This window comes from Mustela erminea, chromosome X (assembly GCF_009829155.1).
Source record: "Mustela erminea isolate mMusErm1 chromosome X, mMusErm1.Pri, whole genome shotgun sequence".
Classification (NCBI taxonomy): domain Eukaryota; kingdom Metazoa; phylum Chordata; class Mammalia; order Carnivora; family Mustelidae; genus Mustela; species Mustela erminea.
Window position 1 is genome coordinate 34572294 of NC_045635.1, and position 27725 is coordinate 34600018.

Below are 27725 nucleotides of genomic sequence, written 5' to 3' on the forward strand. Positions count from 1 at the left end.
TCTTTGGCCTGCGTTTCCTGAGACATAGCGGAGCCTTGATTTTCATACCACTCTTCTGGAAGGCTCTTTCACACTGCCCTTTCTCTTTTAGTGGGTTCCCCTTTCTCCTTTCACATTTGTAGGCATTGCCCATGCCTCCTGGCCTCTGCCCTGGGCTCTCCCCCTTCCATTCTCTTGGAAAATGAATTCATCATTATTTGCTGGCGTCCTCCTCCCTGAAGCCTAGGCCTCTTAGCCCTGTGCTGCCAGCTTCCATCAGGGCATCCACATTTGGAGTTCTCCATCACACTCATCTTCCTCCACAGGTGACTGGTAGGTGAGGACCCCTGGACACCTGACCCAGGAGCTAAGCTGTTGGGTGGCCCATGGCCCTATCAGATCCTCACTCTCCAGAATCTGAACTCCGTGCCGGACAAGAGCAAGCCGAGATGGCCGGGCAGCGTACAAGTCCATGACATCTTGCTACGGACGCCTCCCAGCTTAGCCCCTTCCCTGCACTTTTGAAGGCTAGGGTGGTCAGCTCTCCCCTGTACAATACAGGATACCCTGATTCAGATTCTACCAGGAAATCACAATGTTAAGTGAGTTTCACATTTGTTTTTGTTTGTTTGTTTTGGCAGCTATGAAATTCCTGCCTGAATCATACTTGATTTGCCTGCTCATCCCCACTTTCCTTTTGGTTTCCTGGACATCGGGGTTTCTCCCAGGCTTCAAAAGGATAAACTCCAGAGGCATCTTGGAAACCATCCTTTCCTACTTTTTTTTTTTTTAAAGATTTTATTTATTTACTTGAGAGAGAGACAGTGAGAGAGAGCATGAACGAGGAGAAGGTCAGAGAGAGAAGCAGACTCCCCGTGGAGCTGGGAGTCCGATGCGGGACTCGATCCCGGGACTCCGGGATCATGACTGAGCCGAAGGCAGTCGTCCAACCAACTGAGCCACCCAGGCGTCCCCATCCTTTCCTAATGTCCTGCGATTCCTTCCTCTGAAGGGCCCCCTTGCACAAGCCCTGATGCCCCGCAGGCTGGGCTTCTCCATGTTCAGCTCTGCCCCTCCAATCTGTCATTCACTGCTTAAAATGCTGCTCTCTTCAAAGGACTCCTCTGCCGGGGAACCTTCCAGGGCTCCATTGTCTTTTGCTTCTCCTCACGTTCAGGACCCTCATTTCTCTTGACCACCCAATTTATTTTTGGCCCTTCGAGATCATACCATCCTCCATAAAAACCTAGCTATTCCCCAGTGCATCAGCTGTTGTTATATAAAAAGCCACCCCCAAATTCAGTGGTTTAAAATAGTACCCATGTTATTTAGCTCTCATTTTTGTGTGTCGGCTAAGTACAGCTTCTTTGCTGGGCTGGCTCATGCATCCGCGATCATCTGGCGGGGTGGATGGTCACGAAGGATCCCTCTCGAAGGTTTGGTGGTTGGTTGGCGGGCTGTTGGCTAGCCTGTCCCAGTTCTACTCCCTGGAGCCTCTCCGGTAGTTTTGTTCCAGCTCATCCACACGATGGTCTCATGGTTCCCAGTGCAGCAAGGTGGACGAGCCCCAACATTTAAGTCCTTTTCGAACCTCTGCCTCTATCTCGGCGGTTAATGTCCCATTGGCTAATGCCGGTCACGTAGACAACCCAGATTCGAGGACCAGGGAACTAGACCCCATATCTTGAGGGGAGGAGCTGCAATGTCACATTGCAAGGAAGTGAATGCAGAGAGGCGAATAATTGTAAGCATTTTTACAATCTACCGCACTCAGCATGAAGTGGGAGTAGGTCTCATTAGTATTCTCTTCTTGTCCGTCCTGTCATGGGAATAGCCTCACTCTCAGCTCTTTTCCCTTAATTCAGATTTTTCTTCCCAAATGTTAGGGCCAACTTACCTCCTCTCTGATCTTTGCTCGAAGAGTCCCCAGATCACCAGCTCTCTGTCGTTTCTGATGTCTGCCCCCGTCCCTTATTTCTTGTCATTTCCCCATCATGTCTCGACCTCACGTCTGTCTTCTGAATTGGGATGCAAATTACCCAAGGAATGCTTTTCAACTTTTTGTTTATGAAATAGATACTTATGCTTTTCATATATCTTTCACTTCCAGGCCTCACCTAGGGCTCAACATCTGGGAGGTGCCAAACCATACTTGTTGGTTATTTGCTATCAGGAAAGAACTCGAATTCTCCCCAAAGCCATTTTTTCTCTTAAATTCATTTGGGTTTAAAAAAATAAAAACTGATAAATATAGCCCTCAGCACTGCTAAGGTGGTAGGGAAACTCAGATGGTGTCATGATTTCAGCTTTCTGACTAGGCGAGAATCACAGCTCCCACTGACATATTTCTCTTAACCCTGGGCTCAGTGAAATCTTGTGGGCTTCCTCAGACAGCTCTCTTTCAACCTTCTGGCCACACGGGCCACTCTTTTTTTATTTTAAGATTTTATTTTTATTTATTTATTTGAGAAAGAGAGAGAGGGGGGGAGGGAGGACGGGCGTGGGGGAGGGGCAGGGGAGAGAGAAAGAGAGAGAATCTCAAGCAGACTTTCTGCTGAGCGTGGAGCCCGACACGGGGCTCGATCCCACAACCCTGAGATCATGACCTGAGCCAAAATCAAGAGGCGGCTGCTTCACTGACTGAGCAACCCAGGCGCCCCTCATGCAGACCATTCTTGAAGGCCTGCAGAGGTCACTCTGTAGGCTCAGCGCCATATTCCATGGCCAGCAACCAGTGTCTCTCACTCGTGACATGCCTTTTGAGAGCATTCTGTGAAAAATACCCATCTTCCAGGCCTTGACAGGGACAGTCTTGCGGGACCACCATCTGGAAATACCCTTTTCCTGCTGGCTGGGATTTTGTCTGGATTTTCTCAGACAGTTGGGGCTTCCTCCTCTTGGCTGCCAGGGACCCTCCACAGAGAGGCTGGTGGAGAACGAGACACCAGCCTGGTGAAGGCCTCTGCTCCAGGAAGGCCTCTCTCTCACTGCCTCTATTTTTCTTGCCTCCCCCGACGTGTTTATCCAGTGCCCTGTTTCCCCAATTTGAAACTAGAGTATGTTTGTCTCTCAGGTCTCACGTCAGGCCAGCTCTCAGAACTTCCTTTGGAAACCTGATAGGTGTCCCTTCTCTCATTTCCCATTCTGGGAATTTGAAGAGGAACCCAGCAAGAGCCCTAGTCATATTTAGCCACTGATTCTGTTTACACCGCTCTCAAAAATAAAACCAGTCCCCAACCACCAAAACAAGGCTTACCTTCTAGACCCCTAGGGCAGGAGGTGGGGGGAAGGTTAAGGTCAAGGATGCTCTGCTTGTTTGTGATCCAGACACTGGGTTCTTAACGCTGAGGGCTCTTTCTGATGACATAAGGAAGTGCATGCCTCTGGAAAGATGGAGGAAAGTGGCTAAGGAAAGAGCGTGTGCGTGCGTAAGCTTGTGTGTGTAAAATACAGCGGGTTGCCCAGTCTAAGAAATTTTTTTTGGCTGTGGGACAAGATTTGCATGCCCTTCTGCGTCGCAGAGACTCAGTGTGTTTGCAGCACGTCGTTGGGGTGCCTGTGTCTCAAATCACTGGCTGTGTGCAGCCTTGATGAGGCATCCGATTTACATATTCTCAATTTAATCTAAAGTAGGTACTAATTGATTACTGTTGAATGTCTGCACGCTCTGATTATCTGTTCAGATCCTAGAGGGGGGTGTGTGGGGGGGGATAGCGACGGATCTTTTTTCTATGAGCAGGATTTTGTTTTCTCTGATCCAAGGGGCCACGCCCACCTCCAGCCTCTCTTCACCTGGACCCCCAGTCCCTGAAAATAAATCTCACCGCCTCCAGCGCTGGTCCTTTTGACGTTGCAGGATAGACTATTCTCTGTTCAGTTATTTAGTATTTATCAAACAAATGTTTGGAAAATGTCTCCCAAATATATATTCTCATCACCTCTGTAAAGGCAGGACCTCACAGGGCTTGACTGTGCAAACACAGGAGCCGGATGGCTGGGTTTGATCTAGGCTCTGTGGGTCACTAGCTGTTTGACTTTGCGCAAATTGCCTAACTTCTCTGAGCCATGGTTCAGCTGCCTAAAAAAGGGATCACCAGCAGTCCCCACTTCACAGGGTCGTCAGGAAGCTGAGAGGAGCATGTACACGTAAGCGCCTAGGCCAGCATCGACCCACCCGTTATATGGTGCTGTCTCTTCACCATTCTGTGGAAGGTTTGCTGTGGAAGGCAGGTAAAGATCTTGACTAAAACTCCGTTGGAGGAATTTTAGGGTCTTCATTCGGCCTGGCCTTACCTGTCCTGTCAGTCATCTCGGTTATGGACAGTGACAGGGAACAGGTATAAAGAAGCATAGATCTTGCTACCGCAGGATGCTGTCAGCCAAGGGCCTTCTGAAAAGGCTTCTCCTGTCAGTTTGGGGTCAGGACTGAGAAGGAGGAAGGGGAGGCCAAAGGTGGTAGGTCAGGAGACATTCGCCGGATGCCTTCTCCGTGCTCCCTGTTGGTCCCAGGGACCCGAACGTGGAGGCTGTGGCCTTGTTTCTGAGGGAGTCCCCTGGCAAGTGGCACTGCTCATTCACTCCAACAGACTATGATTCCTCTGTGACTGTTCTTCAGGCATTCATGCTCAGTTTCATCCCCATAGCTGGACGGCTGGTCTGCTTTCTCCTTCCTTTGATCGATACATACTGTACATGCTGAAGAAATGCGCTAAGTCATAAGTGCACAGCTTGGTGAGGCTCGGAGTCAGTGCCTTCAGCAAGCAGCACCCAGGCCAAGACATAGAACCTGATCGGCTCCCAGAAACCCCTCTCCCACCCCGTGCTCCCTTCCTGTCACTGTGCTCCCTCTGCAGGTGACCTTCCTGACTCTGAGTCCTACCCTCAGGTTTCTCAGCGGGCCAAGAGGAGCTCAGGGAGCAGGGCTGAGAATACAACAAGATGAGGCATGATGGGAAATGTCTGGGCCGTGACGATACCGGTCCAGACCCTGGTGTCTCGGTGGCTCCCCTTAGGATAGCTTTGACTCTTTCAGAGGAAAAGCCATGCTCTACTGCTTCCTCTAAGAGCCAGCACCCGGCTGGGCAGGGCCTCCTTTCTGCTGGTCTAAGCAGGCCCCCATGTAGGAATGTTTCCCCGGCCTGCCCAGTGAAGGGCCAGAATTCCCACCCTTGGCTGGCCAGCCTGCCTCCTCAGATCTCTTATGAAGACAGACCTCTGAGCAGAAAAAGGCCCTCTGATACCTTGAAGGGCTGGCGATCAGGCAGGAAAAGGTTTAGCAGGAACGGGTGTAGCGAACACTCTGGAAATTTCCATCTGTCACCCAGAGAGTGACCCATCTTAGATGAAATCTTAGATGAAATATCCCTAAAGAGAATGTCCAGAGAGTAGGTGTCCCAAGAGTCTGGACAGACTGTGTGGCTCTCCCTGACCTAGCTCAGAAGTCCCACAGCATCATTTCTGCCACATTCCATGGTTACCATTGAGACGCTGAGCCTGGGTCACACTTGAGGGGAGGGGAATTTGACCCTATCTCCTGAGGTGGAAATGAACAGAGGTCCCACTGTTGAATTGCTTGGGGGATGGGAGCTCCCAGTGCAGCCACCTGTGGAGAATACCGTCTGCCACTGTCGTTAACAGTGAGGACACTGGGGACCCGCCTGGTGTCATTTCCTGGCCCCCCCCACACTAGTTGTGGGATCTCAGGCATTTCTTGACCACTCTGTGCCTCAGCTTCCACGTGAGAGAAATTGGGAGAAGAATTCTGTCCTCCTAGGGTGATGGTGAGTATTCACGGTGTGACCCAAGCATAGTGTTAGCAGAAGGCCTGACACGTTCAAAGTGCTCAGATCACCTTCACTGACATCTGAGGAGGCAATTGCTCTAGACCGGCCTCACCTATGACACATTTCCTTGGGCCCATCATGGCGACAAGGTGAGCCGCAAAGTTCCCACCCAAGCTGAATCCCAGCCCAGGACTCCCCAGCACTTAGTGGGGACGGCAGAGAACTCAGCGCTCGGGGACCCACTTGACAATTTCCATAGCACGGCCATCCGCCTCCTTCAACGAATCTGCCAGACAAGCCCACGGGGCACGCAAGACCCTCATTTTACAGATGAGTCTTATCAAGAGGGGACTTACCCAAGGTCACCTGGCTAGTAAACGACAGAGCAAGGCTGCAGTCCCAGAGTTCCCCCCTCTAAAGCTCTCGCTCTTCTCTAAAGATCTCGAGATCATTGCTAAGTTATCCAAGGGAAAAGTACAATTGCATTAGAATGTAATTAATTGGAAAAGTGCTCTGAAAACCTACTAGAAACGGGCAGAAAGGCAAGGGGTCAACTTTCTAGTAGCCGTGGAATGTCTGGGCCACGGACGGGAAGGTGGCTGCCACACGCGAGATGGGACTGAAACTTACCCCTTTCCTCCAGAGAGCTCCGAGGCATTCCTGTAAAATGCCCCATCACGCTTTGCAAATTTCATAGCTAATCTCTCAGCCAAACAGCACCTTTTGCTCTGCGAATTCGGAATTCCCTAATTAGCCCTGCTCCTTAAAACCAAAAACCTGGCGGTGCCCTCTTCCCTCTGCTCTTGCCTCCAGATTCCAGTCCACCCGCATCCACGTCAAGTGCACAAATGCTCGGAAAGCATTGTAAATCCCGCCTTTCTGGTGTTTTCCATTTATGTGACAGGAGGAAGGATGGCGCTTTCATCCACTTTTGGAAACAAACCAAAATGCCCATAAATATTCAAGCTTCTAATATTGACTTAAAGCTCAGTTAGAGCCCAGGCTCTAGGCAGCTCCTGATTATCCGTGTGTGACTTATCCACAGCTAATTTTAAAACTCAAAATTACCTCCTCCGAACTCACGGCGCACCCTGGGCCCCCTCTGCAGGGCTTGGCTCAGGGGCCAGCGGCAGATGAGGTGGAACTGCGCCCGGCTGAGGGTCTGACGACCCCGCTTCGGCTCTTGACACAACTCCTGATTCACTGTGCGACCTTGAGCACATGTCTTTACCTCCTGGGACTGCCTAGGTTTTTCAGCTGTAAAATGAAGAAGCTCGGCTTTATGCTTTTTAAGATCCTCTCGCTCTAAAATTCCGTGGGGTGGCGAAGTAGTCAAAAGACATGAGCAGGTAAGTTTGCTGCAAAGATACAGCCGTGAAGCCGGTAGTCCAAAGGTAAGATGGCTTCGGCTTCGGAATGAGTGAGTGGCAGATCCAAGCCTTGCTCCTGAGACTCCAGTGATTATTTCATGACTTCCAAGGCCAAACATGCAAGACTTTTGTGTTTTCCAAATTATGATTCTCCTCGATGAGCACAGAGAATCAAAGATTCAGCTCTAGACATGAAAAAGACTATCCCCCCTGCTTTTTTTTTTTTTTTTCTCCCAGAAGCTTGGCCTTCCCTTCTGGAGCTGAGATGGGGACCCAGAGATGAGGGTCTGTGGGAATCGAGGCCTCTGCCCCCTGCCCTGCCCCCAGTAAGCTCCAGCGCGGGTAGAGCAGCAGAAGAGCTCCTGGACCCTCTTCTCATTTCTTCCTTTCCCTCTACCCCACTCCATCCCTGTGGACCAGGAAAGATCTTCTCTGTCTTTCAAGGGAGAAATCTCCAGAGTCTTCTTATTCCCTGCCTCCAGCTCAGCCCCGAGACCCAGGCTTTCTTTATAGAAAAAGGAAGGACGAACCATGGAGGGATGACAGGAAGGGGCTTTCAGCAGGGATGAGAGTGGGTGTGGTGGGCTCCCACCACCATGCCCTCTGGCCAAACATGTCTCAAGTACAAGTTCTATGCCCAGCCACTGGATGATAAAGAACAGATGTTCATCCTGTTTCCTGCAAGATCTAGGGTTCAGGGAAGGGTGGAGAAGACGCACGGGATGGAGTAAGTGGTGGTGGGGATGGGAGAGGACACGGAGGAAGAAGTGGCAGCTTCGTCCAGGTCAGGGCTTATCAAGAAACACTGCCTGGAGAAGGTGGCGCTTGGTCCCTGAGCAGATGCACTGACATTTTTGGTGATTGTTCGGTTGTCCAGAAACAGAGCAGCATTGGTTCTCTGGTTCAGTGTGATCAAGGGTTAAGTAGCACTGGGAGGCTGACCCACAAAACCCAAGGTCTCCTGTATCATTTCTGTGGGGCAAGGCCTTCTGTGTTTATAAACAATTTGTAAACAACCTCTGGAACCCAGAGCCTTCTTTAGGGGTGTACTGCCTGCGTTGCGCGGGAAGAGACCATTGGGTACCTGTCTGATACACGATGTGAAATTGCAACCCTGTGACGCAATTGACATTGGAAGCTTTGAGGCCTAAACAGGTGCTTTCCTGTTTGGGACCCATTTTGTGTCCAGCTAACCACAGTATGCTTGGCCTGAGCAACAGAGAAAACAGCACACTTGGTGGAAATGTTGTGACCCAAGAGAAATGTGAGAAGGGAAGCTCCCCATCGCCCGCCCGTGGGTTTGTTTCTACTCCCTCTGGTGGCTGATTCATGTCTGCCTGTTCTGTCCCTTTGGCATGGGAGGCAGCCACACCCAGTGTTCTTCGAGAAGCCCAGAGCCCAGGGATCTTGGCCATATTCCCAGGAGCGAATGTACGAAGGTTCGGTGTCTGTTCTGGTTTGAGCTGTAATGAGCTATTGGTTTTTGAGTTTGGAAACTCATGATTTACATTAGTACACCTTACTCTTTGGGTGCCTAGCACACAGTTTATACCAGATAGCCTTGTAAAAACTTCAGAGAATCCCGGAGGTCAAGCTCCCGTTCTAGTTAGGCTGTTTGGAGTTTCAAGAAGCAACAATGGAGTAAAGTCACCTCAAGATGTCTTCAGCAGGATAAGGCTACTTGTGACCAGGAGATGCTACGTGGCTGGACCTTGGCAAGTACAGAGAGCTGACAGGAGTCTCTAAAGCTAGTAAATATATAACGCCTAGAAACGGGGGTCTGTGGGCTCAACACACGACTCCCCCTCGGTTCCAATCTTCTCTCTGTGGACTTTCTTGTCAGTTCCTAATCCCAACCTTAGAGCCTTGGCTTGCTCAGAGTCCCTTCCCCCTCATCACGTTGACTTGTGTGGGTCCTATCTTGTCTTATGGGACTTTTCTCGGCATAGTGACCCTTCAGCTTTAATTCTCTGTGCAAATGGATCCCTTCTCTTGGCATTTCCCCAGGTTATAGCTAATAGAGAGGGACGGTGGTCCACCAGGCTTATCTTTTAGAACCAGGCCATGTTAAAGACGGGGACTTACCCCGGGCTGTGGGCAGACCAGTCTTTATATCAGTGAGAGGCATGACAACCACCGTAACTGGAGGATATGGTACTAACCTAAAAGGGAACTTGGAACTCCTCTGTTTCATCCCATGGGAAAACTGGCACCCCTGAGAGCTTGGAGACTTACCTAAGATTATGTATAACCAAGGAGTGGTGATGGTAGAAGGAGACTCACCAGGAGACAAGTACAGTCTACTGACACCATTTTACACTGATCTGTGTCATCTCCCATATGAGGTTGTGTGGTAGGAATGTTCCCATGCATGGGTATCTTCTTACTCACCTAATGTGGTTGCACCTTGGGGCCAGACAGCCTTCTATTTTCCGACTCCTTTCTTTTCCCCACCTCTTGCTGAGACATAGAATGTAGGACCCATACTAGTGACAGAATACTGCTTCAGGGAAAGGTATTTAAAGTTAACTCCCTCTAATAACATTTGTTTCTATTAGAACTGATGGCTGGTCAGTGTGGCAATGGTTTCAAAGTCACTAAACTCAAACTAAGATTGACAGTGAAGCATCTTGGTGGCCAAGTAAGATTCATTCAGAGAAGGGGAATTGTTCAGTAAACTTCAAATGAAAAAAAAAACTTGATAAATGAACCAAGTTCCAAGCTTATGAGGCCAATTCAGAATGCAGTAAGTGGTCAGTTGAAATATTTCTCTTTGACGGAAGAACACCATTTTTGAGTCCTCTGGATCTAGAACTTCAGGTAGATACTTTCAGTAAGTTGGGCTTGAATTTAGATTTAAAAGTCTATACTACTTATGGCTTTTCCAAGACTTGCTTACTGGAAAAGAAACTCTAAGAAAGTCCTGATACCACAAGGACATTGACAAATCCGTTCATATTGCTAGAAGGATATGGTTAGCGTGATGGGATTGTTAAATAGGAAGATGGAGCCACCATCATATGGTCGGTTCACATGGGTTTAACAGGTTCCCATGACTCAATGAACCATCCATACTTACATTTGTTCATTCATTTGTTATTTACTGAAAGGCTGCTATAAGAAAAACACTCTCCTGGAGATAGAAGGAGGAATGACGCTGTTGCCTACAAGAAACATACAATCTAGCGAGGGATATAGATGAGTAAAGGGAATTAGGATGCGAGGTCTGAGGAGCTTAGACATACATGGCGATGACAAAGGAAGCCATGCTAAGTTGTCTGGCTCCTCTGTGATATGACTGACTTGGTCATAATCCTATCAACCCTCTGATAACACTGTCCAGATGTCATGACCTCATAAGCAGATGCCCCTCATTCTGTATGTCAATTTCCCTTGCATGGACAGTTCAGTAATTATGTTACATTCTGTTAAACCTCATCTCTTGAGATCTGCCAAGTAAGTCATCCTCATGGGCAAGAGGGATGTTCTTTTCTGAAACCTGAGGTCATTCCCAGAGCAGATACCCAAAGGTGGGTGAGTACTTAGGCAGGGACCCAGGACTCCTGGCGGAGCCCCAGGCAGAGAGAAAGCTCAGCTTCTCCCTTGCTTTATGCTTGAAAGCATCTGGACATCTGAGGTAGGAAGTGAGGAGGTGGGATTTAGAAGTCATAAAAAAGCAAGATATCCAAGAAAAGAGGACTCCAAGAGAGATTTCATCTGCCTGGATCCTCCATGGTTGGGAAAAAAGACAAATGAGCCTCTGAAAGCAGCATAAAATTTGTAGGCCAGATTCTGAAGTGTCATGGTACTCCCTGCTCAGAACCCCTCGAGCAGCCTCCAACCCAGTGCTCATCCAAGGCTGTGCAGGAAGCTCCTGCAGATATCCCCAGGGCGCTCCAGACAAGCACACAGATTCCTGGGCTCCACTTCAGTTCCATGCCCCTGAATCTGAACAGAGAAGGAGGTGGACTTTGCATTTTAGGAAGGCCCATGAGCTTGAGATCCCCAGGTCTTGTTGTCAGTGAGGTCTTTTGTAAATATTTAAGAATTGGTTGAATATGGTCCAGCTGTTTCTGCACATCAAGAAATGGGTCTTCCATTATCATACCTGGAGCTGCTGGATTTTATAAGCAGACATAGAGTCATGCTTTCTTTTATCAACTGGACTCTGGCATTCCTTTACAACATCTCCCTTTCCAGAATGTCCTTCTATCATGCCATTCTTCTAGATCAGGAGTTGACAAATGTTGTCTGTGAAGGACCACAGTGTACCTATTTTCCACATCATGGGGTACACGGTCTCTCTCATGACTACTTAACTCTTCAATCAAAGCACAAAAGAACCTAGATACGAAACCTAAATATATGGGCACAATCGTGTTCCAATAAAACTTTATTTACAAAAACAGGGAACTGGTAGGATTTGCCCCAAGGGCAATAGTCTGTGGACTCCTACACAAAGTCCATAAGCAATGAAATATGTACCTCCTTGTAGCATCTATTTAGATGGAAATGCTCTGCCTTGTGCTAGTAAACTAGTTGCAAGGAGAAGAAGCCCAGTTGAAGTACCTCAGTGGCTCTCAAACTTAAATGTATATCAGAAGCCCCTGAAGGGTTTGTCAAAATGGATGACTAGGTCCACCCCTAGAATTTCTGACTCAGCAGATCTGGAGTAAGGCCAAAGAATTTGCATTTCTAACAAGTTTCCAGACTGATTCTGGTCCAGGGACCACACTTTGAGAACCATTGCTTTAAGTAAAGGGGAAGAGGTTATAGAAGGGATTTGAGTGGGAATTGGGAGTCTCGGTTCTATGGCTTTGAGGCCAAGAACACAGGATTAGTTCTCCCGAGGTCCTCGCAGAGACTGGAAGGATCCCTAGGACTCTAGGAGTCAAGTTATGATAGAGTCTGCTAACTCTTACCATCGTGGGATCAAGCCACTCCCTTATCTAGAAGAACCTTTATTATTTTTAATACAGGTTCTTAGATAAAATCCAAACTTCTTAACCTCACAGAGCCTTTATGACCTTCTACTCCCTCTATCCCTCTACCCACAATGGATATTTGCCATCTGGTGTTGGTCCACAATAGACTGGCTTTTTCCTCCACCATATTCTCTACTCTGTTGTGTATTCCCTGTGCAAGTGTCCATATTACGCTGATGACTGCAAGCTTTATGAGGACTGGGACTGTGTATTTTTGTTTTGTTTTATCTCCAGTGTCTGACATGGTCAATGTTCAGTAAATGTTAGATGAGTATATAAATAAATGTTTTCTTCCTCAGATTAGCTACCAGATACAAGACAAGAGGTGAACTCAGAGGCATAGTGAGGGCTTTTTAAAAGGACCCTGGAAGCTTCTATGGGGTGGATGGGCCAGGAATCTTCATGGTAACAATACTTAAAAGTGGAGGGAGACCACAGTGAGATACCGTGCCACATCTCCTAGGATGGCTTTAATTAAAAAGACAGATAATAACAAGTGTTGACAAGGATAAAGAGAAACTGGGACCCTCATATATTGTTGGTATGTAGTCACTTTGGAAAAAATCTGTCATCATTTTGGAAGACAGTTTGAAAGCTCCTCAAAAAATTAAATGTAGAGTTACCATATGACCCAGTCATTCCACTCCTAGGTATGTACTCAAGAGGTGTGAATACACGCTCACACAAAGCTCACACAAATGTTCACATAGCATTATTCACAATAACCAAAACGTGGAAACAACCCAAATGTTCATCAACTGATGAATGGATACACAAACTGTGGTCTGTCAAACATTATTCTGCCAGAAAAACGGATGATACCTGTTAGAACATTGATGAACCTGAAAAATGTGATGTTAAGTGAAATAAATCAGTCACAAAAGGCCACATATTGTGCGGGGATGTGTGAAACAGGAGATGAGGATAAAGAAAGTAAAAAGGCTGCATGTTGTATGACTTCATTGATATTCAATGTCCAAAATAGTCAAGTCTATAGAGACAGAAGGATTAATGGCTGCCCGAGACTGAGGGCAAAGGGCTGGGGGAGGCCAAGGGGAGTGACTGCTAATGGATATGGAGCTTCTTTCCTGAGAGATGGAAATGTTCTAAAATTAATAATGGTGGTAGTTACAAAACTGGAACTAGAGAATGTTATGTAAATTCTATCTCAAGAAAGTTACCAAGTGGAGGGGAAACTGTTCAGATTGGCCCCAGTAAAGACTTGGCTCCATATTCAGAACACAGTTCCACATCCACAGTGTTACCCTTTGGCAACAAAGTGCATCATTGGAGCAACTTGTCTAACAATAGAAGTCACACTGTGTTTATTTATTTCCTTACACAGCTTGGAACACAGTGAGTTATAATTGAAAGGTTTTGATTTATTTCTCCGATAAGAAAAATTCCTCATTTTTCCCCCATCAAAAGTACTCAGTACCTTGGGTGTCTAGCACAGTTTCATGTACCCCGTAACTCAGTCTATTCTCATCAATGAAAATGACAAATTCCCCCAAAATGCTAAAATTGGCTTATTTGAAAAACAAAACAAAGCATAGTGTACATTCGTTTAGGATGAAAGAGACTTGCATTGTTTACAGATCCACATCTGTTTTGGTGCACAAAGAGCTTTTATACGGAGGCCAGCTGCTTTTGATTTCTTTCTTTATCATGGAACCTTTCCTGAATTCATGGCCCTGAGAAAACGTAGTCTAGTGAACAAAGGTAGACCAGCAAGTTCCCTTTATTTTTGTTGATGTCCTATGCTGCTGAGATCCCCACCAACTCTTTGTCCATCAGTGATATTACAGACCAATTTCTGTCCCTTCTCTAAAGCAAACAAGGGATGGCTTGTGATCAAAAACGTTTTACAGAAATAACACAACTGATTCCGGAGAAAGGGCAGTATTGCCATAGATGGATGTAACCATGAAAACATTCATATTTGGGGGAGGATTAAAGGCTCACTAGAATGGAAAAGAAAAGATATAGCATTGTCAATCTCATGTCTGCTTCAGAATCTGAAAAGAGATGCTAGTACAGAAGGATTAGAAATTGCTTGGTTAGTTTTCACTACGTGTGGCCTCAGTGGACTGGCAAAACCAAACTCAGGCTCCCAGCTGAACCAGGGTTTATCAATGACTTTGGATCACCTTGCCATTTTCTAGCTTGAGCTCCAACCCCAGGAGACAGGGGCTATCTCCCTGAGAAATCTTCCCTCTCTCAAGCAAAAATGATCTTCTTCTGTAATTCTACCATTAAAAACTAGTATCTTTAAGGCTTTAAGGGTTCTTCCACATACTGGATTCCCCTATTAAAGTATGAATTGCCCCTGACAGACTTAGTTAGCAGCCAGGTTTGTGCCAAGAGAGTTGGAGCCAAGAAAATATATGAGATCCCAGTTGGTATTTCAACAGATAGCCCTTTCCTCTCAGACTTCTGGGCTACCCGGACATCCTTCGAGTGTGCAGCTCTTTGACAGTCCCAGTCAGTGGGAAGAAGGAGTAATTTCTGAGGAGCCATCTTGCTGGGATCTCCTCAATCAGGCAGTTGTCACAAGTGATAGATGCAATCTGAGTGCTCCATGATTTGTCATCATGAAAATGAACAATCTTACTGTGCCCGGGTGACTCTGGCATGAGATTCCACCATTGAAGCCAATGAAATAATTAAGAGTGGCATCTTTGTACATTTGATTAGAAATTTATTAAACAATAATTGGCATTTGTAAAAACCATTTTAGAGGTGATTAAAAGCCATGTAGTCAGGCCGTTTATCTCATTCCAAATGAACAGCAACTTAAACAAAAGTATTTTATAAGCCTTGAAATTTTACCATTCTCCCCTCTCCAGTCTCTCTTCCTGTATTTCTCTCACTCAGCTTCAGTCTATCCCTTCTTTCTACCTTTTCTACATATTTTCTTTTTTCCTAGAGGCTCCCTTCATCACAACTTTTTTCTTGCTTTCTTCCCCAACTCTTTTTCTAGCTTCCCCTCACTCTCTGTTTCTTTTTCCTTTCCTCTACTCACTCCACTTTCAGGTTAGATAACATAATATGAAGCAAATATATCTAGAAATAGTTGTTTAATAAAGTCATTTTTCCCCTTAACTTCTGTTTCAAATATTGTATCTTTTAGTTCTGGAAGTTTTATTTGGCTCTTTTCATAGTTTCTATGCTAAGATTCTGTGTCTTTTTATTTATTGCAAGCATGTTTTCCTTTAAGTCATCGAGCATAGTTATAATAGCTAGTTTAAAATCCTTGCTTGCTAACCCCAACACCTAAGTTGTCTTGAGATGACTCTTCACTGATTGTCTTTTCTCTTGAGAATGAGTCACATTTGCCTGTTTCTTCATACGTCAAGTCATTTTGGATGATGTCTTGGACATTGTGAAAGTTATAAGGACTCTGGATTCTGATATATTCTGCCAAAGAGTGTTTCTCTTTTTAAGTAAGCAATTAAATTTGTTGGACTCAAACTGCAAGCTCTATCTCTCAGGTGATAGCTCAAATCTCAATGTAATTATTTTGTCCTTAGCTAGGACACTTTCTCTCTTCCCTGTGCATGTGGTTCCAAGGTCAGCTGGAGATTTGGGCAAAGGGCATACACAGAGTTTACAGTTCCTCTTCTCTGGGCCCCTCCTCTCTGGCACATTCTGGTAGCTTTCAGGTATGAGTTGCCCCAAACATTTCAGTCTGGAAAGGCGAGATTTTCTCTAGGACTTTTAGCAGTAGTGTTGTTTCTGGCAGTATTGATATAGCCTAACCTCTGACTAAAAGCTGTAAAAAAGGAGAAGCTCATTCCATGTTTTTTTCTGCTTCCCAAGGTTGATGCCCCTGCAAGGATTGGCTTCTTTTTGCTCACTCTCCAGAGCCTTTGGGTAACTGGTTTTAGTATTTTTGTCCAGCATTTATAGCTGTTATCTGTGAGAGGATTATTCTTGTCCGAGCTTTCCCACACTGGGATCAGAACCACCTTTTCTTGATTTTGGAAATTAGGTGAACTCAACCTTTCCTATGTCTTTCTCTAAAAGAATTCTAATTTACATTGCAGGTCAGAGCCTTTGATTTTTCTTTTTTGGTAGGTTAATGACCTTCAATAGAGAGACAGTTCTATAGCCCAATCACAGGGAAAGATGTCACATCAAGCATCATTTCAATTTATTCAACAAAAGTTACTGCCCTCTTGTTGTGAGAAAAACCTAAGGTTCCCTGTTGTGGTTGTCTAGGGACCATCCTTGAACTTCGAGGGAGGAGGGCAAAACTGACTGTCACAAAGATTATATGGCTAAGAGGAAAAAAGATCTTCTTACCTTTGAGAAACACTGATTCTGTATCAGGTAATCACTTTATAAGTACGCTCTTGTTTAACCCTCGTAACTCTGCCAGGTGGATATTATTGTTCACTTTTTATAGATGAGAGCGGTGAAGCTCAAAGGCTGCACAGCTGGTAATTTTCATAGGCTTTTAATTAAAAAAAAATGAGTCAATGCTAAAAAAATGGTATGGTCATCACGCCATGTTCTCAAAAATAATATTAATAATGATAATAAAAATAACAATATCCAAGTGCCACTTTCCCTCTTAGCAGAAAGGGACTGTGACTCAGCCTGGCCCCTGACTTTTGACTGACAAGGTTCTATAAATGCTAAGTATAGTTTTCTATTAAGATTGAAACCTATGAGAAAAAAGCCGTGGGCTGACCCATCTTCAAAGTGTCCATTTAAGATTATTTTCTGTCAGCCAGGTGGCTAATGGGCTGTGTTAGACAATGGATAGATATTGTATTCTGTCTGAAACCATAGAATTGGAGAAAAAAGAGCAATTCCACATTTATTTGGCTTGTCTACTGCCCGGGAGCCCAAGCTGCAAAGAACATTTATTTCATTTTAACAAATGGATGGCACCTCCCTGTTTTAGGCTGTAAGAAAACCTCTGCTCCGGCCTCAGTGTGAACAGGGCCACTGGTGACAGAATATCCAGTGTGAGTCATTGTCCCCACACTGGGCAAAAATAGTTAAAGCATTCTGGGGCAATTCTAAGGGAAAAATGTTCAGTTAATGGTAGGTTTATCTAACACTGGATTTAAAAATACATATATATATATATGTGTGTGTGTGTGTGTGTGTGTGTGTATATATATGCTCCATGTTTTACAAAGGGAACTTGCACACAACAGAAAGTGAGCTCCTTGTTGAACTGAATAATGACTCTGCTAAGAGATGAGAACACAAGAGGAGATGTTTAAAGCACAGTAAGAAGAAGGAAGAAAGAAGCCTGACTTGGACAACAGACAGTACTTGGCCCCAGGCCATTGGAGAGACTGGGAGAACACTGGTTTCTAAGTTCCAACCCATTCTGTCATGGAAGCCCTGGGGCCCATGGGTTGCTTTGCTCCTCTCAGCTCTGTAGCTCCTGTGGCAGTTGGTCATTTGACCCCCAGGGGTGTCATTTCGCCCCTCTGAACCTTCCTTTCCCCACCAGTGACACAAGGCGGTTGGATGATGGTAGCCTGTAGGCGCCTTCTAGCTTTACACTTGTAAACATTCAAGACCTTGGCTTTACTTTCCCACCCAGATCTCTGCCCAGCTTTCTCCAAGAGTCAAGAATTCCAGGAGGAAGGCCTTCTAGAGCGGCTTAGTGACTTGGAACTTGTGAGTTAGAATGGAAACAAATCAAAATAAAAGCCAGGGGAAAATAACATCTCTCTCCCCTGAACTAGGAAATCGGTAGCAGGTAATAAATGAGTAGACTTTGGACTACCTCTCGGACTGTAAACTTTCCTACACTTTCATGTGCGACTAACAGTTCACTTTAAATATCTACAATGAGTTCTGACAGAGAAGAGCAGACAGCTCAAATAATGAAGGTCAGCAACTAATGCCCAAATCCCACTGCTTTAGAATGTGCTCAAAGACAGCCTCAGATGCCTGAAGAGGAACAAACACATTTGTCACACCCATGACCCTGTCAGTAGCAGGCTGGGCCGGTGGTGGACATGGCTGGAATCCAAAGGTCAAACAGACCCAGAGGGAAGGACACACGATTTGGGGAGGTCCCAGTGTAACCTTGATGGAAGAGATGGAATGCGCAGGTCAGGCTTAAAAGCCGAAAGTGCTGAGATCATGGATCGCTTTTGAACCATTTCAGCTTTGAGACACTTTGGAGGTAAAAGACCTGGAAGTTACCGTAGAAAAGAGACAAGGGTGTTTGTTTGTTTCCTAAGGAAATGGTACTTCTCAGAAGGTTTCCAGAAGCCAGACCTTTCCTGTCTCAATTTCTTTGTTTTGTTTCGTTTTGTTTTGTTTTTGTTTTCTGAGGATAGAGGAGTCCTCTCTCGAGCCACAGTGAGGGAGTGAGGGACGCAGAAACCACAGACCAAAAGCAAGCAAGCAGACATGAAAGGAAAGGGAAAAAGATAAGAAGGGGAGGGGAAAGAAGAAGAAGGCAGAGTGAGTGACGCCAGTGATAGGGCAGCTGTGAGTTTTCACAGGCGGCAGCAAACCCTAGGAATGTTTGCGGTCAGATGGTGAATTGTTGGCGGAAATGTTCTCTATATAACACTGCATGTCTTCTCTTGGGTTCTCCCGAGAGCAGACCTGGAGATGAGGACTTACCTGTAGATCTCACATAGCTCAAATGAGGGGTGGGGAAAAGCAAGACATAAGAAAGAGGCCAGGAAAAGTCACGCGATGCGTGGCCTGTCTCTGTGCGCAGCGGGAGCCCTCGGTTCTAGATGCACTCTGAGAAACTGTGGATAGAGTGGCCGTCACAGTTTCCTAGGGCTGCTGCTACAGATCTCCATAAACTCGGTGGCTGAAAACAACAGGGAGGTACTCTCTCACAGTTCTTGAAGCAAGAAGTCTCAAATCAAGGAGTCAGCAGGATGGGTTCCTTCTGGAATCTGTGAGGGAAGCTCTGTTCCACAACTCCCTCCTGGCTTCTGATGCTTGCTGGGAGCCTTTGGCTTGTAGATTCATCACGCTTCGCTCTGTCTCTGTCTTCCTGTCACCTTCTCCCATATCTTGTCTTCTCTTCTTCTATAAGACTCTTGTCATTGGAGTTAAGGCCCACCTGAGTGCAGGGCGATGTCATTTCAAGAATCTTAAGTTAATTACATCCGTAAAGACCCCTTTTCCAAATAAGGTCATACTCATGGGTTCTTAGCTGAACTTTTCTTTGGGGAGGGCACCAGTCAACCCACCACAGCCCCGCTGTGTTGCCCCACTGAGGAAGCTGGAATAGACAGTCCACTTACTCTGATCCTCTGTTGGTTAAAGACTGCCCCATCAAGGGCATCAGATCTCCGGCCCTTCTGGGCTATCCCTGCTTGCCGTTCAGCAGGCTCCTTGGGGCTAGTAAAATCCCCAGGAGAGAGAGAAGCAGGTGCTGGAGGTGAGAAGCAGTCAGAGTGCGTGCCCCGGGAACATAGAAGTGGTCCAGGAAGGTGCAAGTAGGGGCAGTAGCGATGACTGCTCACAAGGCGTAATGGCACGAAGACGTTGCTCGAGGTGACCGGCAGGCAGGGTGGTGAGAATGGGTGCAGCTGTGAGAAGGCGGAAGGAGATGAAGATGGGAGCCCAGCAGCATGACTTCGCAGACTCTAGCATGCCGTCCTAGGAGTCCCTGGGCAGCACCAGGCCCAGCAGAAGTGGGGAGGTGTTCACTGTTAGAGGAAACGACCAGCCACCCTGGAAAAGCCATCCGAAGGCCCAGGCAGCATACATCAGATGCCATAGCCTCATCCTACTTTGAGAACTTTTTAGATGAATCTCAGCAGGGACTGTAGAAGCTAGTGAAATCCTCAGGGGTTGTGGAGGTATTTCCTGAATGTCTGTCATTGGTGAAGACCCCAGGTATCTGAGGGCACAGAGGCAGACTCCGTCCCTGGGGAAGAATGGGGAATGGCAAAAGGCAGACAGGATAGTTGGGTCCTGCATTAAATAACCTTGGGTATAGTAGGGCTTTGTTCTGGAAGAAGGGAGAGGAAATGAGAGAAGAGCTAACCAAAAATAAGGGTGGAGTTCTGGGCCATATTCTAATCCTTTAGCTAATGCAAGGGCCTGGAAGGGGAAGGAAGAGCCAGCACGATGGCCCAGAGGCTTCACATGGCCTTAAGCAAATCTGGGCACCAGGTATGATCAGCATCAAAGGCAGGTCAGGAAGGGTTGGCCGGTCCCCAGGATGACAGGATGCCAAGTCTCAGTGGACTGAAGGGCAAGCACTGAGATAGTTTCAGCTTCTGCCCGACCCTTTGCTGGGGGACCTGACAGGGGAAGCCAGAGAAAGAAGAGGAAGGTGGTATTTGAGACAGCTGTGTTTCAGAACTGTCCAGACTACATAGGATTTCATTTTTTCAGGCTTAAATTTTCTCCTTATTGTTCGTAGAGGAACATTATCCAACAGTTTTTTTTTTTGTTGTTTGGTTTTGTTTGGTTTTTTGTTTTTGCCTTCAGTTCCAATTTAAGGATCCTAAAAAAGTGCAGTGTTTGTTCCAGAAATACCAGGTTTGTAAATGGAGGGAAGGCCAATTGCAGCAAGACACAAACCCCAACAGTTATAAAACTCAAACCTGGTACAAAAATGATTTCTAGGTCACTTGAAGTCCAAAACAGTTATCCTTGCTCAATGGGAGAGTTTCTTCTAAAGGGGATTCTCAAACCCACGTTCCTTCTATCTTATGGCCCTACCATTTCAACGTCTGGCTTCCAAGGTCATCCATCTCTCTGAAACTCCGATTGGTGGAAAGAGTGTAGATAATCTGTGGAAGAGGTCTTTAGGAGCCCAACCTTGGAGTGACCCACCTGGCATCCCTCCTGCTTCACTGTCCAGAAGTTAGTCACTCCCCTCCCTTTGAGAGAGCATGAGAAATACTGAAAGAAGAAGAAATGAAACTTGCAGACAGCCAGCTAGTTTCTGTCACTCCTCAATAAGGAGCAGGGGGGCATGACGCTAGTGTCCAGGCAGGAGGGGGAATGGCGGCCCTGAGTGGGTTTCCCTGCAGGCAGCCCTTGGGAGGATGGCTTGTCTCTGCTCGACGTCCTCTTGGCCAGGCTCGCTCGCAGGGCCGCATCATTTGGTGACGAGCCGGGAAGTCCCAGATGGCTTTCCTCGCATGCCCTGAGTCTTGGTTCTAGCCTCGGGCTTGGACGCCTCCTCAGAGCTTCGTTCCCCAGGAGGGTGGCCCCGACTGCTTTGCACAATGCTCCCAGATGAAGCACAAAGGCTGGACCTGCCTGGTCCTTTTGACCCTGGGTCCGGAAGCGGCACTGTGTTCCTCTCACTGCATACTGTTGGTTGGTTGCGCGTCATGTGGCCAGCCCAGCTTTGAGGGGAGAGGAAATAGCGCCAGTCCCCAGATAGGAGTTGTGTCCGGTATGGTCATCTACCACATTTACAGAGAGAAAGTTATGGAAGTAGCAGTCCGCTGAAGGGACCTGGGTCTGATGCTAGGAGCCTAACAAAGTATTGGAGTGGACAGAGAGCAGATGCCTTCATATTGGAGAGAAAAGATGACAGAGAAGGCCAGAAGTAAGGGGCAGTGGCACAGCCCCAGGGACTGGCGTGGCCGGTACTATTTTAGTCCTTGGCAGGACTGGTGTCCTGGTGGGGAAGGGTGGGCCAGGGGTCCCAAGATCGGGTTGAGAGTTCCCATGCATGTGTTTATCCATGCCCCCCAAGAGGACTCCTTTGACCCTACCATAATAGCTTGTGGGTTTTTCTGTGTCACTCTCTGTGTTTTCATGTCTTTGAAGGTTGGCATGGGGTCTTCTTTACTGATGTGACCCTAGCACTTAGCACAGTGTCTGTCACACAGTAGATGTGTAATGAGTGTTTGTTGAACACTCTGTGTGGCAAAGCCTACAGAGCTCAGCATGTTCTTGGCTTGACTGCCCCTCCATTCGCCTTGACAAGGCCCAAAATAGGTCTACAGAAGGGTTCACAGAGCTCCGCAGTCTCCTGGTGTTCTCGCCACGTGCCCATCTATGATATAGCCACATAGGTCTCAACAAGGGAGCCACAATTACAACTAACCACTCAGCCTCTCCCAAGACCATGAGGACTTAGCCCATCATGCCCCACATCCCCGTTTATCTTGGCTACCACAAGCTATCCTGCCCCTCTGGGTTCTCGTCCACAGGACCCATGTCCCCAAATGGCTCTGAATTTCCCCCAAGCTGATTCCAGCTCTCACCCCCCAACCACCTGGACCCTTCTGCTCTGCCCTCTAGAAAGTGCAATCTTCATCCAAACAACCATTTATATTCTCAAGCTCTTCTCTAAACTTCTAGTGGGGGAGCAGTGGAAACTAAAATAAAGATCAAGGGTTGGTCTCTTAGTGGAGAAGCTTTATTTTGCCATGTGGGTAACTGGATCTGTCACAGAGTCTAGGCTCTGGGGCATGAGGTCCAGGGAAAGAGAAGCAGAGTAGATCCTTTGATGCCAAAATACTGAGAATGTTTCCATCCCATATTAGAAAAGTAAACTCTCTTAGTGCCAGGTTTGTTACACAGGCACGTCCCAGAAGAGAGGCCAGTGGTCTACTGCACGTGCCAGTAACTGTTAGTAGGTGGTCCTATTGCCTGTGTGGCCCAGACGACATGCCTGAGTTAAGATTCCAGCCGCCAGACAGGACAACACTGGTGTTGGCCAGGTCTGGGATTGTCAGAAGTTTCCCTTCACCTTTGGCCTACCTGCATTCTGCCTGAATCCTGCGCCCTCAGAAGGGGTGCTGTTTCCCTGCCATCCCAGCACCACTAGCCCTCATGAATCCCTGGGGCCGGAGGAGGGACACAGGTGCCCCTTGCTCCTCATCGCGACTTCTCCACGATGTTGCCCTTCCCTCTTCCCTAAAGCACCCAGGTCCTTGGAAGCAGTTCTCGTAGATTGCACTCCCCATGTCCTCGCTCTGCTGGTCCAGGTCCTCTGAGACTTGCTGATGGCAAGATAGGATTAGATGTGTGAGAGATTTATTGGAGAAACCCACGTCACGTTGGGGGGAGAAGTGGAGGTAGCTGGAGGAAGCAGAGAGAGCAGCCAGAGCGTGACGCAGGTCTAGCCCTGCGGAGGGTGGGAAGGTTGGGTAGGGAAAGTTGGAAACTTTATGGGTGGGCATGCCTGAGAAAGTCTGGGCATGCCTTCCCAAGCTGATGGGAAGGTCTGGTGTCAAGGTCGCTGGAAATACCCTGCATCTCCGAGGAGTGCACTTGCCTTCATAGATCCGTGTTGTGCTCACTTGCTGGCTGGGAGCAACCAGTAGGAGGTGATGGACTGATAAGTGGATGGGGGGAGGGGGGGGATAGTCGGTTACCACCCCACTCCCCGCAGCAAGAGCTCTGAGAAGGGCATTGTCATGGCTGCCACAGTCTCCTTGTTGGTGATCTTCTTTCCTTTGCTCACTACGGCCACCACCAGTTTTCACCCAACCCCAGCTCATCACCAGGATCCCTGTCTTCCTCTCCACCACAACTTTCTTAGTTCTTGGTCATTTCAATGCGCACATGGAGAGTCCTTCCAACATTCTGGCTTTGCATGCCCTTGGGTCTTCACCACCCTCACGTTAGCCATTGCCAAGGACTCATTGGCAGGAATTTCTCCATTCCCAGTGTCAGTTTCATGCTTCCAGTATTCCCACCTGCTATCCTCACAGTTCACTCTTTCTAGTGCTCCAACTCTGATCACCGTTGGGTCCCCATGGGTCCCCCAGTCTTGTCACCGCACCAGCTTTTCACTGTACCTCACCCCATTCACTTCTTCCTTTTCCCACTTTTCTGAAGCTTTGGAGTCCATAGTTCATGCACTGTATGTGCCATCCCTTATACACGTTGTCAACTCCTTGTATGATCTCCCAATTCCATTGCTCTGCTTGCCTTTGCTAAACAAGCTCAGCCTTGTTTCATTCAGCCTGTGACCTTTTCCATTCCAGCTCTTGAACATCTGAAGCTGGCTGAAGAGAAGTCCTCCACCATTGCTGACTGATCTCACTGGAATTTTACAGTGGCAGATCTCAAGTGGGATGTCAGTGCAGCCCAGCAATCCTACCTGCCCCTTTGCAACTGGCTCTTCCCTTTCTCTCTGAGATGACTCTTTCAGACTCTTCCATCTTTCCTCAGTCCCCCAGGAGTTCCTCCCCTGTTCAACCTTCTCAGCCATTGGCCTTGCTTCTTAGTACCTTGCAAGAGGAACCATCAGAACAGAACTTTTACTTCCACCATGACACCTGCCTGCCTGATTGCATTTGTACTCAAAGCTCTGCCTCTCTTCGGGAAGAAATAGATAAACTGTGCGTTCTCTCCAAGGCCCACTCCTCCAAGTGGGACCTGGGTCCCATCCCCTGTTGCTCTGTCAAGGCTCTCTTCTTAGAATTAGCTCTGCCCTCTCCTGCTTTTGCCGTATTTCTCTTCCCTCCTGAATTATATCCATTGGCATCAAAACATGCCATAATGCCTGCCATTAAAAAAGAAATTAAAACCTCCTTGATGCACACACCTATCCCGCTACTACCCATTTCTCCCCTCCCCTTTCTTGTAAAACTCCTTTATAAAGTTGTCTATACCTGCTCTCCTCCCCGCACCCTTGAGCCCTGTGTTGTCTGGTGTCAGGGCAATAAGAGCCATTTCTCCAGCCCCACGGTTTGATCTGCAGTAGGCAGTTCACAGTGTCAGGCTACTTTCCTCCCTCTGGTGTTCTTCTCTGAGTAGGACATCCTGAGCCCAGCGGGCTCTTCCTGGGTAAGGAAACCACCAGGCTCTAGCATCTTCTTGGTTTGGGGCTGGACTGAGCCAGGCTCTTCTGTCCCCAGGATCCTTTCTTGCAGGGCACCCAGTGTGTACTGATGTATGGACTTAATGGGGTACCACTTAGACTCACCAGGAGATGCCGCTCTGAGTCCCCATCTTGCCCTGAACACTCCCATGCTTAAGGTGTTGAAGGTCCATCCTCTACTCCAGCAATGAAGAGGACATGTCTCTCTTCTTCTGGCCCCCTTTTGTTCTCTGTCCCAGGACCCATGCCCCACCCCGTGCCCAAAGATGAGGATCTGTTCTGCCAGTACCCATGGCACAGTTTCACATGGGCCACACTCCCTTCTCTTTTAGAAAATCTGCCAGCTCTCCTTTGGGGTTCCGTCCAACTGCCGGAACTGAAGCGACAGGTACATAAGAAATAGCGAAGCAATCAGTTTAATAAATATTTGTTAATCCATTGCTTTGTGTGAGATGCGTGTTTACAGCAGGGAGCCCAACAAGCCAGCTCCTGTCCATATGAATCTTGTGGCCAGATGTTTATCTGTCTATCTAGCTATGGAAGCCAATATGATAATTTTCTCAAAAAGCACAGCACAATCTATAATGAAGGAAATTGTGTCCTGTATTCAGGTCCCTTCAGACCCTAAGCCAGCCTTCACACCTGTCTATGTATTGTAGCCCCTCAGCAGAAACAGCCCATTTATCAGTGAGCAAAAGTGGTCATGATTTCCAGTTCTTCAATCTACACCAGCAGCCGTCTTGTCAGAGGAAGAGCTGTCACGAGTAGTTCCACATCATCATGAGGGAATTTCTGGCTCAGAGATGTTAAGCAGCTTTCCCAAGAAGCATCATCTTTTCAGTGGTGGAGCTGATAGTTCAAGTTCAGGATCCGGATTTGGATTGGATGGTTTCATAGGCCACGTAGGCCCTGAAGAGTCTCACTTACCAGGTACCTATTAAAACATCATAGGAGTACTCGAGGTTTGTTTCCATAGCTGAATTACTTCTTCTGGGGCGTTTGACCTTGTGATGACATGAGTAGTAAAGCCCACGTTTACCAGTTTTCCTTCTTCTTGAACTCAAAATAGTGACCAAGTAAAGATGGCCAAACCCATTTCCATGGAGCCCAAGCAGCAGGAGGGCTGCTCTTCAGTTCTTTATTAAGTAGCCGTCCATAGTTCTGCATTTCCCATTTACAACCATGCGTGGTTTTGCCATTCAGGAACGAACATGGAGTAGTATTTTCTGAGAAACTCTTGATAAGTCTTATCCTAAGCATTGCTCAGATTATACAGCTCACACTTGATTTTTAATCATACAAGTTCAGAAGTGTAATTCTGAGGTACATGCCCTATGTATTACCCATCTGTAGCCCCCGTGTAACCCTGTGCTCCAACGGAGAACCACCTTTATTCTTCCGGGTCTCCCAAGCCTTGATGAAGAAACGGTCAGTGGAAACATGTAACCTCTAGGGGGAGCTCTAGGCTTCTCTCTCCTCCCTCTAAACCTTTGGGGAGGATGAAGACTGGGAGCCATGGGTGAAGGGCAAAGTGTAGGCAGGTGCCCTTTGCCTGTGTCTCGCCTGGAAATTCGAGGGCTTCGAGTATGCAGGATGAGGGTCTTTTCATCTTCCCTTGGGATGCAACCTTTTGAGAACTCTTCTCCCATTTGGCTGTCCTAAAAGGGACCCTTTCTACACCCAAGGGATTTTGGCAGGAAGTGGATGGGCAGAGGAAAGGATGACACATGGCCACGGAGCAGCCCGGGCCTTAACCCAGGGGAAAAGTGGGATCCTATGGTTTTTGCCACAACCCAGGCCTGCTTGCCAGAGCTGGGGGTTCAACACAGGGGTACAAGAGTATTAGGGGGTCAAAGCCATACCGCATCAAGCAGAGGGCCTTTGTATGGGAGTTGCTCTGCTGGACCCTTAGGGGAGCCTCATAGGGCTGCCCGTGGCCACAGTGAACTAACATTCATGGACCTGAGAATCAGGAGGCCTGACCCACCCCTTCCTGAGTAATACCCATAACACGTACCAACAAAGTAATCCAATTTATGGTGTAGAAGATGCGTCCTGAGGACATATGTATGATATACACATAAATACAATATTGCGTGTTTATGCAAATGAGTTATAAAAATTATATATTGAGTCAAGTTGCAAGCAATGCATTCCCGAACAAACCAGAACATAGCTTAAATATTCAACAAAATGCACACATGTGGCATGGCCACACGTCGAGCGCCCTGGCCTGGAGCTCAAGGGGCTAGACTTGGTGATCATTCACCAGAAGAGCTCTGCCAGTTCAACAGGGGTTCAGGGATGGGAAGTGTCCCGGGGGCGGGGCGGGGGTGGGGAGAGGGTATCCAGTGGAAAGAAACAGGAATCCCCTTAGCTTCTCTGGGCCCCTGTCTTAGTTTGAATCCCCTCAAAATGGACAGTGAGAGGAGGACCTGGGTGTAGCTCAGCGATTTGTGAGGTGGTCTCAAGAAGCACAGTGAGGGAGTGGCGAGACGGATGGAAGGAAGGGATGGAAGTTAAGATAATGTGAGTTGACGAGCAGATTCTCACTCAGGGCAACTAGGGTTCACCCCCTAGTGGTGGGCCACATAAGACAACACGTGGTTCACACCTCAGACTCTCCTCCCTGAAGGACAGGGAGGCTGGGGCTTCAACATAACCGCACTGTGAGTCACACCTCTGATTCTAGGAAGTGATGTCGGGAGTACGGGGCAGACTCTTGAGGTGGGAAGCTGTTAGTGTGCCCAGAGTTGTCCAAGACTTCAGGTGATTCAAGTGTGCTGAGGGAACATAAGATAGGGCATGAACAACATCCCCATGTCAAGATTCAGCCTAATCTAGATGA